We start from the raw sequence: 10,543 nt of genomic DNA, 5'->3' as shown, positions 1-10,543 counted from the left end.
CCTTGAACTGGGGTCCTTAGGCTTCACAGGCAAGCGCTTAACCGCTAAGCCATCTCTCCAGCCCCAGTTCTATACATTTTTACATGACAACCTCTGGAGCCGGGGCTGCAGCTCAGTGGCCGGCGTGCAGTCTGTACAGTGCGGCCGTGTTTCATCCAGCACTGGAGAGAAGGCTAGGAAGCACTCATGGTAAGCAGTCACCAAGTACCTTCTTTGTGTGAGCAGTTATGCCCCACCCTTCACCTACAGTACCCTGCAGAACTCTTCCAGCAGACCTGCGAAGAGGCTAATGAGAAAGGCTTTTGAAAATTCAATAATCAGGACTGGAAAGATGGCTCGGTGATTAAAACATCACTTGTTTGCAAAGCTTGATGGCCTGGGTTTGATTTCCCAGGACCCACGTAAAGCTAGATTCACAAAGTGGCACATGTGTCTGGAGTTTGTTTGCAGCAGTAAGAGGCTCTGGCTCACTCATACTCTCTCTCATAAATAAATAAATTTAAAAATTCAATAATCAACTGGCTGGGGTGGCGCACACCTTTAAGCCCAGCACTTGAGAGGCAGAGGTAGGAGGATCGCTGTGAGTGTGAGGCCAGCCTGAGACGACATAGTGAATTCCAGGTCAGCCTGGGCTACAACGAGACCCTACCTTGAAAAACAAACAAAACGATTCAGCAAGGCATATGAGCCAGGATTTGCATCCCCTCCCTCTTCCACAGTCAGCAGCTCTTCTGCTTTTCCTCACTCTTCAAGGCTGTCTTGGGGTTCACCACTGGCCAGCCCCCTCCACAGGGATGGCTGAAATCAGGGAAGAGTTCAAACTTTCTCCTGAGCCCTCTGCTCAAGCCCTCTTTTCTCTTCTGTTCCCACAAGGTGGATGAGTTATTTTTCACACTAGCAGAAACCCAAAACCTTGGGTGGATCACAGTGTACCAGTGTGTGGGGTGCAGACACCAAAAGGCCAACCGCTACATGGGTTTTGTTCTCCATCTTCCTGCACCTGGGCAGTATCAGGTTAGCCAGTCCTCCGTCCCTGCTTCTCTGTTTAATGCCAGGTGTTAGGGTGACTGGTGGTTTGAATAAGATGTCCCCCATAAACTTATGTGTTCTGAATGCTTACTCCCAGCCACTTGGGAGGTGGAGCCTTGCTCTAGGAGGTGTGTTGTTGGGAGTGGGCTTTGTAGGAGGTGTGTTATAGCTAGTTCCCCCTTGCCAGAGGTTGGCTCGTCCTCTTGCTGAAGTTTTCCACCTGCTGTAGCAGAGGTGATGTCCAGCCTTTGCTCATGCCATACTTTCTCTTGCCATCATGCAGCGTCTCCTTGAGACCATAAGCCAAAATAACAACTTTCCACCAACCAGGTGGAGTGGCTCATGCTTTTAATCCCAGCACTTAGGAGGCAGAGGTAGGTGGATTGTCATGAGTTTGAGGCCACCCTGAGGCTACATAGTGAATTCCAGGTCAGCCTGGGCCAGAGTGAGATCCTACCTCAAAAAAACAGTCAGCTGTTTTTGGATGGGTGCTTTGTGCCAGCAATGAGAAGGTAACCATAACAATGATCAACTTGTCCCCATGTACCCAGGACCACTTTTGCACTGAAATTCTCTCATCCTAACCCATCCCCTCAGTCCCAAGCAAGCGAACTTTCCCCTTCACCATGGGCAAGTCAGGCCCAGATTGCATCAGGATCCAGTTGTCCTAGATTCTGTAAGGTGATGAAAACTTCTCTAATCCTCCTGGCTTATGGCGTATTGGCCAATCCAGTGATCACCAGTGTTCTGGGATTGAGGATTACCAGGGGTTTGTCCTGACTGTGACAATGGGTTTTGGCAGTACATGGTGTGGCCTAGCATGTGAGCTAGTAGGCTGATGGCCTGGATTTGGATCCTGGCTCCACCCATCACAGCTCTGTGGCCTTTAGCAAATTACTTCAGCATCCCTAACCTCAGATTCTCTTAGACACAGCACTTAACTCCCTAGGCTGTTGTGAAAATTAAGTGAGAAAATGAAAATGCTGAGAAGCCCATTGGTGTGTTCACCCATGGTGGCCATTGTTCCTTCCCTTGCTCTCAGGACAGAGAACTGCCAAGTCATCTCCCAAGCATAGAATCTAAGTCTTGTACTTATTGCTATCATGACACACTTAACAACTACAAAGGAATGTACACCATCACTCACATGTAATAACACGAATACTTAACCTTCTCCCTCAGTGAAAATAGAATATTGCCAATTATTCCACAGCTCCTGTGTTCCTAATGACCCTTCCCCTTAGAATAACAACAAATTTGAAGTTTGTGTTTAGTATTTTTTTCAGTTTTTAAAATAAATTTACTACATATATATCCATATGCATACACGTATGTGTGAATCCATAAATAATATATTTCTAGGATGTGAGTATTTGAGTTCTTAATTCAAATGCAACTATATAGGACTTAATTTTTTTTTTTCCATTTAATACTGTTTTTCTTTGTTGTTTTCCTCTTGGTTTTTTGAGGTAGGTCTCACTCTAGCCCAGGCTGACCTGGAATTCATTATGTAGTCTCAGGCTGGCCTCCAACTCACAGCGATCCTCCTACCTCTGCTGGGATTAAAGGCATGCGCCAGGCTCATCAACCCTGTTTTTGAGATTCACCCATGCGTGTGAAGTTATAGCGCATTCTTTGCCTCGCTTCTTTCTTGGCTATGTTGTAGTTTGTTTATCCACTCCTCTATTGATGGACATTTGAATTTGTGCTGGCTTTGTGCTAACGTACACAGTACTGGCCAAAAGCAGTATTTCCCATATCTCCTAATACATGTGTGCACAAGTTTCTTCAGGATGTCAATCTAATCTGAACGGTCTTTATGCATTACTCGGTGGCAAAGGCCTGCTGCGTACTGGGACTTCTCTCCTGCCTCAGAATTCTGAGTGCGGCAACCCTCGCCATAACTCTTTTCCTGTATTTTAAACTATGACTCATGATTATGAGTGACAAAAGGCCCAAGTCTGGTGAGATTAGCCCTCTGCCAAAAAATAAAATGAGGAAAACGAAGAGAAAGAGCAAAAGAACAGGGTGGGAGGGAGGAATATGGTTGAACTCCAACAGGGGAACATCCCTATTTTAGACGCCACACTGTGGGCACAGGGATCTCTCAGGTGCTGGGTCATTTGTCATTCCATTGTCCCTCAGCCAGGCTCTTTGTTTCTCAGACCCAGATGACCGCAGTCAGTTGTACCTCACTCAGAGCCAGGTTCCGACCCAGCTCCTGACCCACAGAACCCAACGAGTTCCAGAAGCCATCAGGAAAGACAGAACGAGAGCACCCCAAACTCATCCCTGAGCTTTAAGGAACAAGTTTCAGACTTCATCATTTAAGATGGCAGGTTTTGTTTTCCCTACTAATACTGCATTAGCTGGTGTTCTACCCAGAAATAGAACAAGAGAATGCACACGTGCAGACACTATGAGCGGGTTGGTTCCGGGGCCGCTCATGAATACCAGGACCCACAGTCTCTTGTGCAGAATAGCACAGTATAGAGCTGGTATTTGCATATAGCCAGCACAATCTTCCCACATACTTTAAATAATTTCTAGATAACGTGTAATACTAATACAACACAAATACTATGTATATAGTTAAACTGTGTTGTTTAGGAACAATGACAAGGCACAGGCACAATTGCTTTTCCTTTTTTTTTTTTTTTTTGACCTGCAGTTATTTACCTACAAGATGGGGGTGGGGGGACACCAGGGCCACGGCAAACGAACTCCAGATACATGTGCATCTGGCCTACATGGGTTCTGGGGAATTGAACCTGGGTCCTTACGCTTTGCAGGCAAGTGCCTTAACCACTCAGCCATCTCTCCAGCTACCTCACCTGCAGTCATTTAATCCACAAATGTGGAAGCCATGGGTATAGAAATATTTCTCTCACTGTCTCTCTCTCCCCTCTGTGTATGTATAAAGAGACAAATATTGCTGGGTGTGATGGCGCCACTTGGGAGGCAGAGGTAGGAGGATCGCCATGAGTTCGAGGCCACCCTGAGACCACATAGTGAATTCCAGGTCAGACTGGGCTAGAGTGAAACCTTACCTTGAAAAAGAGAGAGAGAGAGAGAGAGAAATATTGAGAGAAACAGAGATAGGAAAAAAAAATCAGCAAAGTTTTTGAAAGTTGAGGAAGCTTGGTGAGTCCAAAATCTGTGGAGTAGGCTCAGATTCACAGGGAAGACTTGCTATGTGTTGCAGTCAGGTTCACATTGCTGGCAGAAACCACCTGACCAAGAGCAGCTTTGAGGAAAAAGGGTTTATTTTGGCTTACAGACTTGAGGGGAAGCTCCATGATGGCAGGGGAAAACAATGGCATGAGCAGAGGATGGACATCACCCCCTGGACAAGATAAGGTAGACAACAGCAACAGGAGACTGTGCCAAACACTGGCAAAGGGACACTGGCTATAACACCCATAAGCCTGCCCCCAACAACACACTGCCTCCAGGAGGCATTAATTCTCAAATTTCCATCAGCTGGGAACTTAGCATTCAGAACACCTAAGTCTATGAGGAACACCTGAATCAAACCACCACACTGTGAGAGTCCAAAGGCAGCCTACTGGCCAAGTTCCTTCTTTTTTTTTTTTTTTTTTAATTTTTTTCTTTATTTATTTGACAGTAACAGACAGAGAGAGAAAGAGGCAGAGGAAGAGAGAGAGAGAGAGAGAGAATGGGCACGCCAGGGCTTCCAGCCACTGCAAACGAACTCCAGATGCGTGAGCCCCCTTGTGCATCTGGCTAACATGGGTCCTGGGGAATCGTGCCTTGAACCAGGGTTCTTAGGCTTCATAGGCAAGCGCTTAACCACTAAGCCATCTCCTCAAACCCCCCCCCCTTTTTTTAAGGATTTTTATACTATATTTAAAAATCCACAAAATAAAAAAGGGATCAATCAACATATATCTTAAAGTCCATCCAAGAGTCTCTCAGTATCCAACAGCCAGGAAGGCTGATGCCTCTTCCACTGTTCAGTGTGCAGTTCATTAGAATCAGAGATAGCTCTAGTTCTTAAAATCAAACTTGCTCTGCCAAATCCAAGACCCTGAATTTATCCAAATTGTAGAAACATGCTTTTACCATCCGTCCACCAAAATACCTCCCGTTCAGATCCACAGCAGCTTTCACTGCTGACTCAACTCTCTCAAATTCTAAAAATATCCGTACTGCTTCATCATCAGGGGTGCCAGGAATTTCAAATATCACACATTTTCCAATTTTGCCATATTTTTCATGTTCCTCCTTTGTTTCAACTTCCAAGTCTTCATCTACCTCTCCAGCACCAACCATGATCCTTAGCAGGACCACGTTCGTAGGACACTTCAGTATGTCAGTTAGTGGATTTAATCTGACTTCTTGGATGCATCCTGAGACTCACCCTTCTCTGCAGCGCTGCCCACAATGACCTTGCCACCCACTTGCTGGTCGTCTCCACCAACAGAGCTGCGCTCAGCCCCCGCTCACGCTTGCCCAGGCCCTGAGTTCCCGAGCCGTATTTCCGCATGACCTTGTGCCCATGTTAGCCAGGAACAAGTTGCTGGGCCCAGTTGGGCATTGTGGTCTATCAGGTTCCTCATACGCCGGTGGAGGAATAGCAGCTTTAGAAGACTGTGATCGAGGTCTTGAGTCTTCTTCATAGGGGAAATCACGGGGCAGCTCCTTGTCTTTCTCTACAAGAGACATAGGTGGGGGATGGCAGCTCCTCCCATACTTCTTTTCCTTCTCTCTCACTCATAGTCTTCATCTTCATCTTCATCAGATCAGGGTCTGGTCTCCTTGAAAATCCACTAGGTTATTGCTGAAGACTTCACATACTTGGGCTGCAAGGCCACTGAGAAATCCTGCTGGAACTGAGCTGATAACCTCCTCCATGTAGACCAGCTGACAGAAAGCTGGAAGAAGACATTCTACATGTAGTCCAATAGGAAAAAGAGATACCACCAGTGAAGATACTCAACAGTGGACACTGCAAGCCTTATAACTGGCCAACCAGCCCAAATGAGCCAACGGGGGCATTAGTGGCACGTCTGTCATGGTGGAAACCAGCTGCCCTCCAATTGGACTAGAGGCCTGCTCCATGGGGGGAAACACATCCCTGATACTGAAAACTTCAAACAGGGGTAGTCATGAGCCCTAGGGGTGTAACATCTGCTGCTGTCTGGCTAAATGTATATACTATGCTTATCAAACTGCCCAGTAAGCACTTCTCTTAATATTTATACCCTTATATTAATGCTACTCTCACTTTGGGTAGAGAATCTTCTCTTTTCAGATGGCATTGATTTTGAGACGACTCAGAAGGTATCATAGTGCTGGAAAGAAGTGACTGGAGTACTGACTAACATCTTGATCACACCTTCCAAGGCTCGGGGTCTAATGCAGAAGAGGTGGCGGAAAGAATGTAAGAGCCAAAGGAAGGGTAGGACTCTGTACAACATGCTCCCTGCAGACATAAAATGGCCTGGATATCCATGACCTCACAGTGCCTGACACTACCTACACAAGACCATCATAAGAGGAGGAAAAGATCATGACATCAAAATAAAAGAGAGACTGATTGAGATGGGAGGGAATATGATGGAGAATGGAATTTCAAAGGGGAGGGGGGGAGGGTATTACCATGGGATACTTTTTATACTCATGGAAAATGTTAATAAAAATTGAGAAAGAAAAAAGAAATTAAAAAAAAAAAAGAAAGAAAATCCGCTAGCTTCATGCCTGTCTTTACGCCTCTTTTCCCTTCTATTTCCTTCTGCCTTTCTGGCTCCCGCTCTTCTCGTTGGCGTGTCACGACTTTCTCATAATCAGGAAACATAGGATCATACTCATCAGCCGAGGGAATCAGAACTTCCCCTGCAGAAAGCCCACAGGGAACAGAGTCCTTCAGCCCCCTGCTACGTGTGGGGGTGTGTCCACAGTCTGCCGGTCATCTGAGGAGCCACCTGGCTTTAGGTCAATGACTGGGGCAAGGACTGTACTTTGTTCTGTCCTTTGGCTCTTGGCCTGGGTGAGAGCCGCCTTCTTCAGCTGCAGCTGGGACCGCAGGAGCTTGAAGTTTTTAGACCGGCCTTCAGTCTTGGAGTCGCTGGTGTCACTCCCAGGTCACTGTACAGGGACATGTTCTTCTTCCATTTAATGCGGGCCTCCCAAGCCCGCACGGAGCTCCCACCAAGTTCCTCCTTGCCAGAGGAGGCCAGTCTGTTTGTTCTATTAAGGCCTTCAAGTGATGGGATGAGTCCCACTTGTGCTGTAGAAAGCAATCTGTGTGTCCAGACTCTACTTATTTCTGCCTTCTTCCCTCTCTCCCTCCCCCTCCCTCCCTTCTTCCTTTTCTACTTCTTCTTTTTCTTTTTCTGAAGCAGGGTCTCACTCTAACCCAGGCTGACCTCAGACTCACAGCGGCCCTCCTACCTCAGCCTCATGGGTGCTAGGATGTGCCAATGTGCCACCAGCCTGGCTTAGAGTCTATTAATTTCAAGGTTAAGCTTTTTTGTAAAAAAAAAAAAAAAGCCTCTTCAGAAAAATGTCCAGAATACTGTGGTTTAACACTGACATGTTTACTGTCACAGATATTATACATCAGGTTAAATAAATACCCTTACTTAATCCCTTTGGATAAATTCTGAGATATGTGGAATTTTATCAAGTAATTGTTTTCATATTATTCACTCTGGTTCTATATATCGTTGCATTTTTATTTTATGTTTTATTTGAGGGGAGAAGAGGGAGAGAGAGGGAGAAGAGAGTAGGTGTGCCAAGGACTCCACCACTCCAGATGCATGCACCACCTAGCACATCTGGCTTATGTGGGTACTGGGGAATCAAACCTGGATACATAGACTTTGCAGGCAAACACCTTAACAGGTAAGCCATCTCTCCAGCCCACATTGTTAATTTTTTAAAAAATATTTATGTATTTGCAAGGACAGAGAGAAAAGAGAGATAGTGAATGGGTGCACCAGGACCTCTAGACATTGCAAATGAACTCCAAATGTATGCCCCACCTTGTGCATATGGCTTTATGTGGGTACTGGGGAATCGAATGGGTCCTTAGGTTTTGCAGGCATGTGCCTTAAGCCACTGAGCCATCTCTCTAGCTCACATTGTTCATTTTTTGACGAGAGAGAAAGAGAAAGACAGACAGAATTGGCATGCCAGGGCTTCAGCCATTGCAATCCAACTCCAGACACTGGCTCCCCTAGTGCACATGTGCGACCTTGCGCTTGCATCACCTTTGTGCATCTGACTTCGTGGAGTATGGAGAAAGATCGAACGTGGGTTCTTAGGCTTCACACGCAAGTGCCTTAACCACTAAGTCCTCTCTCCAGCCCTCGTCTAACTCTTGAGAGCTGGGGAGCCCTGGGATTCACACACCCGAGCCAACGACATGGCCCTGCAGCCTGCCCAGTGTTCCCCGACGCCTGCCACAGGACCGCAAGCCGCGCAGCCTACGGGAACAGTCCCGCAGTGCCTTCATTTCAGTCCACGGTGCGTTTTGGACCAACTGGCTACATATTAGCCACCTGAACTGCGAGAATGACTCACAAGACAGCGGAGCTTCAGCACAGCGCCCACCTCTCGGGACGGGTTTGTAAGTGAAAAGACACAAAATCATCTGAGGGAAGTTGTCTTGGTTAGAATCCGGAGAGCTTCAGAGACGGGGCTCTGAGGCCCTCTCCCGTGCCACTGTGGATGGCCGAATACGGGACAATGCACACAAGTCATCATCAGCTGGGGAAGGTGAGCTTGGCCTTGCAGTCTGGGGACCAGTCAGGTACTGCCATGCGATTGTCTCTTGCGCCCCCTGGAGGTCAGCCTAGTACTTTCAGTCTCCAATTCCTTCAGCAGGTTCAAGATCAAGGACCCCAGGAAACAAAGATACTCCTGACAAAAAGGATTTTGCAGGGCCTAGATCAACTCCCAGTGGTCAAGGCAAGATCCTCCTTGGATGAGGTCAGTTCTCCACAAATAGGGTGTGCTGCAGACGGAGTGCCCAGAGAATAGTGCTTGAAAGGGTGGGTACTGCCCAGTGTGGTGGCTCACACCTTTAATCCCAGCACTGGGCAGGCTGAGGTAGGAGGAGCATCGTGAGTTCAAGGCCAGCTGGAATTACAGAGTATGTTCTAGGTTAGCTTGGGCTTGGGTGATTCCTTGCTTAAAACAATAATCATGACATATTGCCTATATTTATGGTAATTGTCAATAAAAAAATTTTTCAAAGGGGAGTTAGGGAGATGGCCCAGTGGTTAAAGATACTTACTTACTTGCAAAGTCTGCTGGCTTGGATTTGATTCTTCATGCACAAATAAAGCCATACACTCAAAAGTGGTGCATGCATCTGGAGTTTGTTTGCAGCAGCAATAGGCCCTAGTGTGTCCATTCTCCACCCCCACTTGCAAATAAATAAAATATATTTTTTTAGAAAGGCCTGGGTACTAGTATGAAATTCAAGATCTGCCTTTGCCATTTGTGAATTTAGTGATTTTGTTTGTTTGTTTAGGTGTTTTTTTTTTTTTTTTTTTTCTTTTTAGGCAAACTCTTGCTACTTAGCCCAAGCTGCCCTTGAACTTGCAATCCTTCTGTCTCAGATTCCTGAGTGCTGGGATTAGAGATGTGTGCTACCATGTCCAGCTGAGTTTAGTGATCTCAAGGAAGTTGCTTAACCCACAGATGCCCACCAGCCAACAACCCCCAGGAACATCTCTGGTAATTGACAAATTGGCAGCAGCTGTATCTAAGGAGCCTGCACACAGGGGACCTGGTGCGTGGGTGGTGGGAGTTGATTAAGGATTTGGGCTTGTGAGAGGTGATTTAAGGGGCTGGTCAAGGTAGCAAAGGATTGTCTTGGATTGGGTGCTGTCAGGCAGTAGGGACAATTGTCAAATCTAAGAGGTGGGGAGTGGGACAGGGCAGAAAGGAATGAATGATAAAGCAGCCGCTGCCGCATGGGAACCAGGAGAGGCTCGCATGAGCCAGTCATGTGGTTTCTCAGCGATCTTGATTTGGTCCATGCTGAGACATATTTTAGTGGTCTTGTTTCTATTGTGTTCCATCACTACTGCATGGGACACTGGTGTTCTGTGAAAGTGCTGTGTTCACAGAGGACACCTTGGCTCAGTGCCAGTGCCAGGGTGGCTCCCAGCACTGGACGGCAAGAGCTGCTTTTCTTCTCTCACTCATGAACTTCACCATGGAAAACATGGAGATCATATCAACTAGCATGTTAGACAGCTGTGAGAACTAGAAAAATAACACAAAATACTTGGCATAAAATAAAACACAATAGCAAGTACTGTTGTTAAGAAAAACAAATTTATGATAAAAGGAGGCAAGTGGAGACTCAAAATAAAGTCAAACAAGAAGAGGCAGGAGGAAGAAAAATCTTGAGAGGAGACATTAGCTGAAGGCAACCTCTGAGCCAAGGTCCATTCTAAAACTCCCACTTTGACCCCTATCTGAGGCCAGGACAGCCACAGAAAAGAGAGGGTGTGTGTGTATGGGTGGCTGT

General features: G+C 46.5%; 1 pseudogene; it reads right to left on the bottom strand.

Annotated features, from left to right (window-relative positions):
- Window positions 1–5,042: 5,042 nt before the first annotated feature.
- LOC101596823 lies at window positions 5,043–7,154 on the bottom strand (annotated as a pseudogene).
- Between the last annotated feature and the right edge of the window lie 3,389 nt (window positions 7,155–10,543).

Source organism: Jaculus jaculus, chromosome 8 (genome assembly GCF_020740685.1).
Source record: "Jaculus jaculus isolate mJacJac1 chromosome 8, mJacJac1.mat.Y.cur, whole genome shotgun sequence".
NCBI classification, from domain to species: domain Eukaryota; kingdom Metazoa; phylum Chordata; class Mammalia; order Rodentia; family Dipodidae; genus Jaculus; species Jaculus jaculus.
This window is presented reverse-complemented; position numbering and strand designations above follow the sequence as displayed.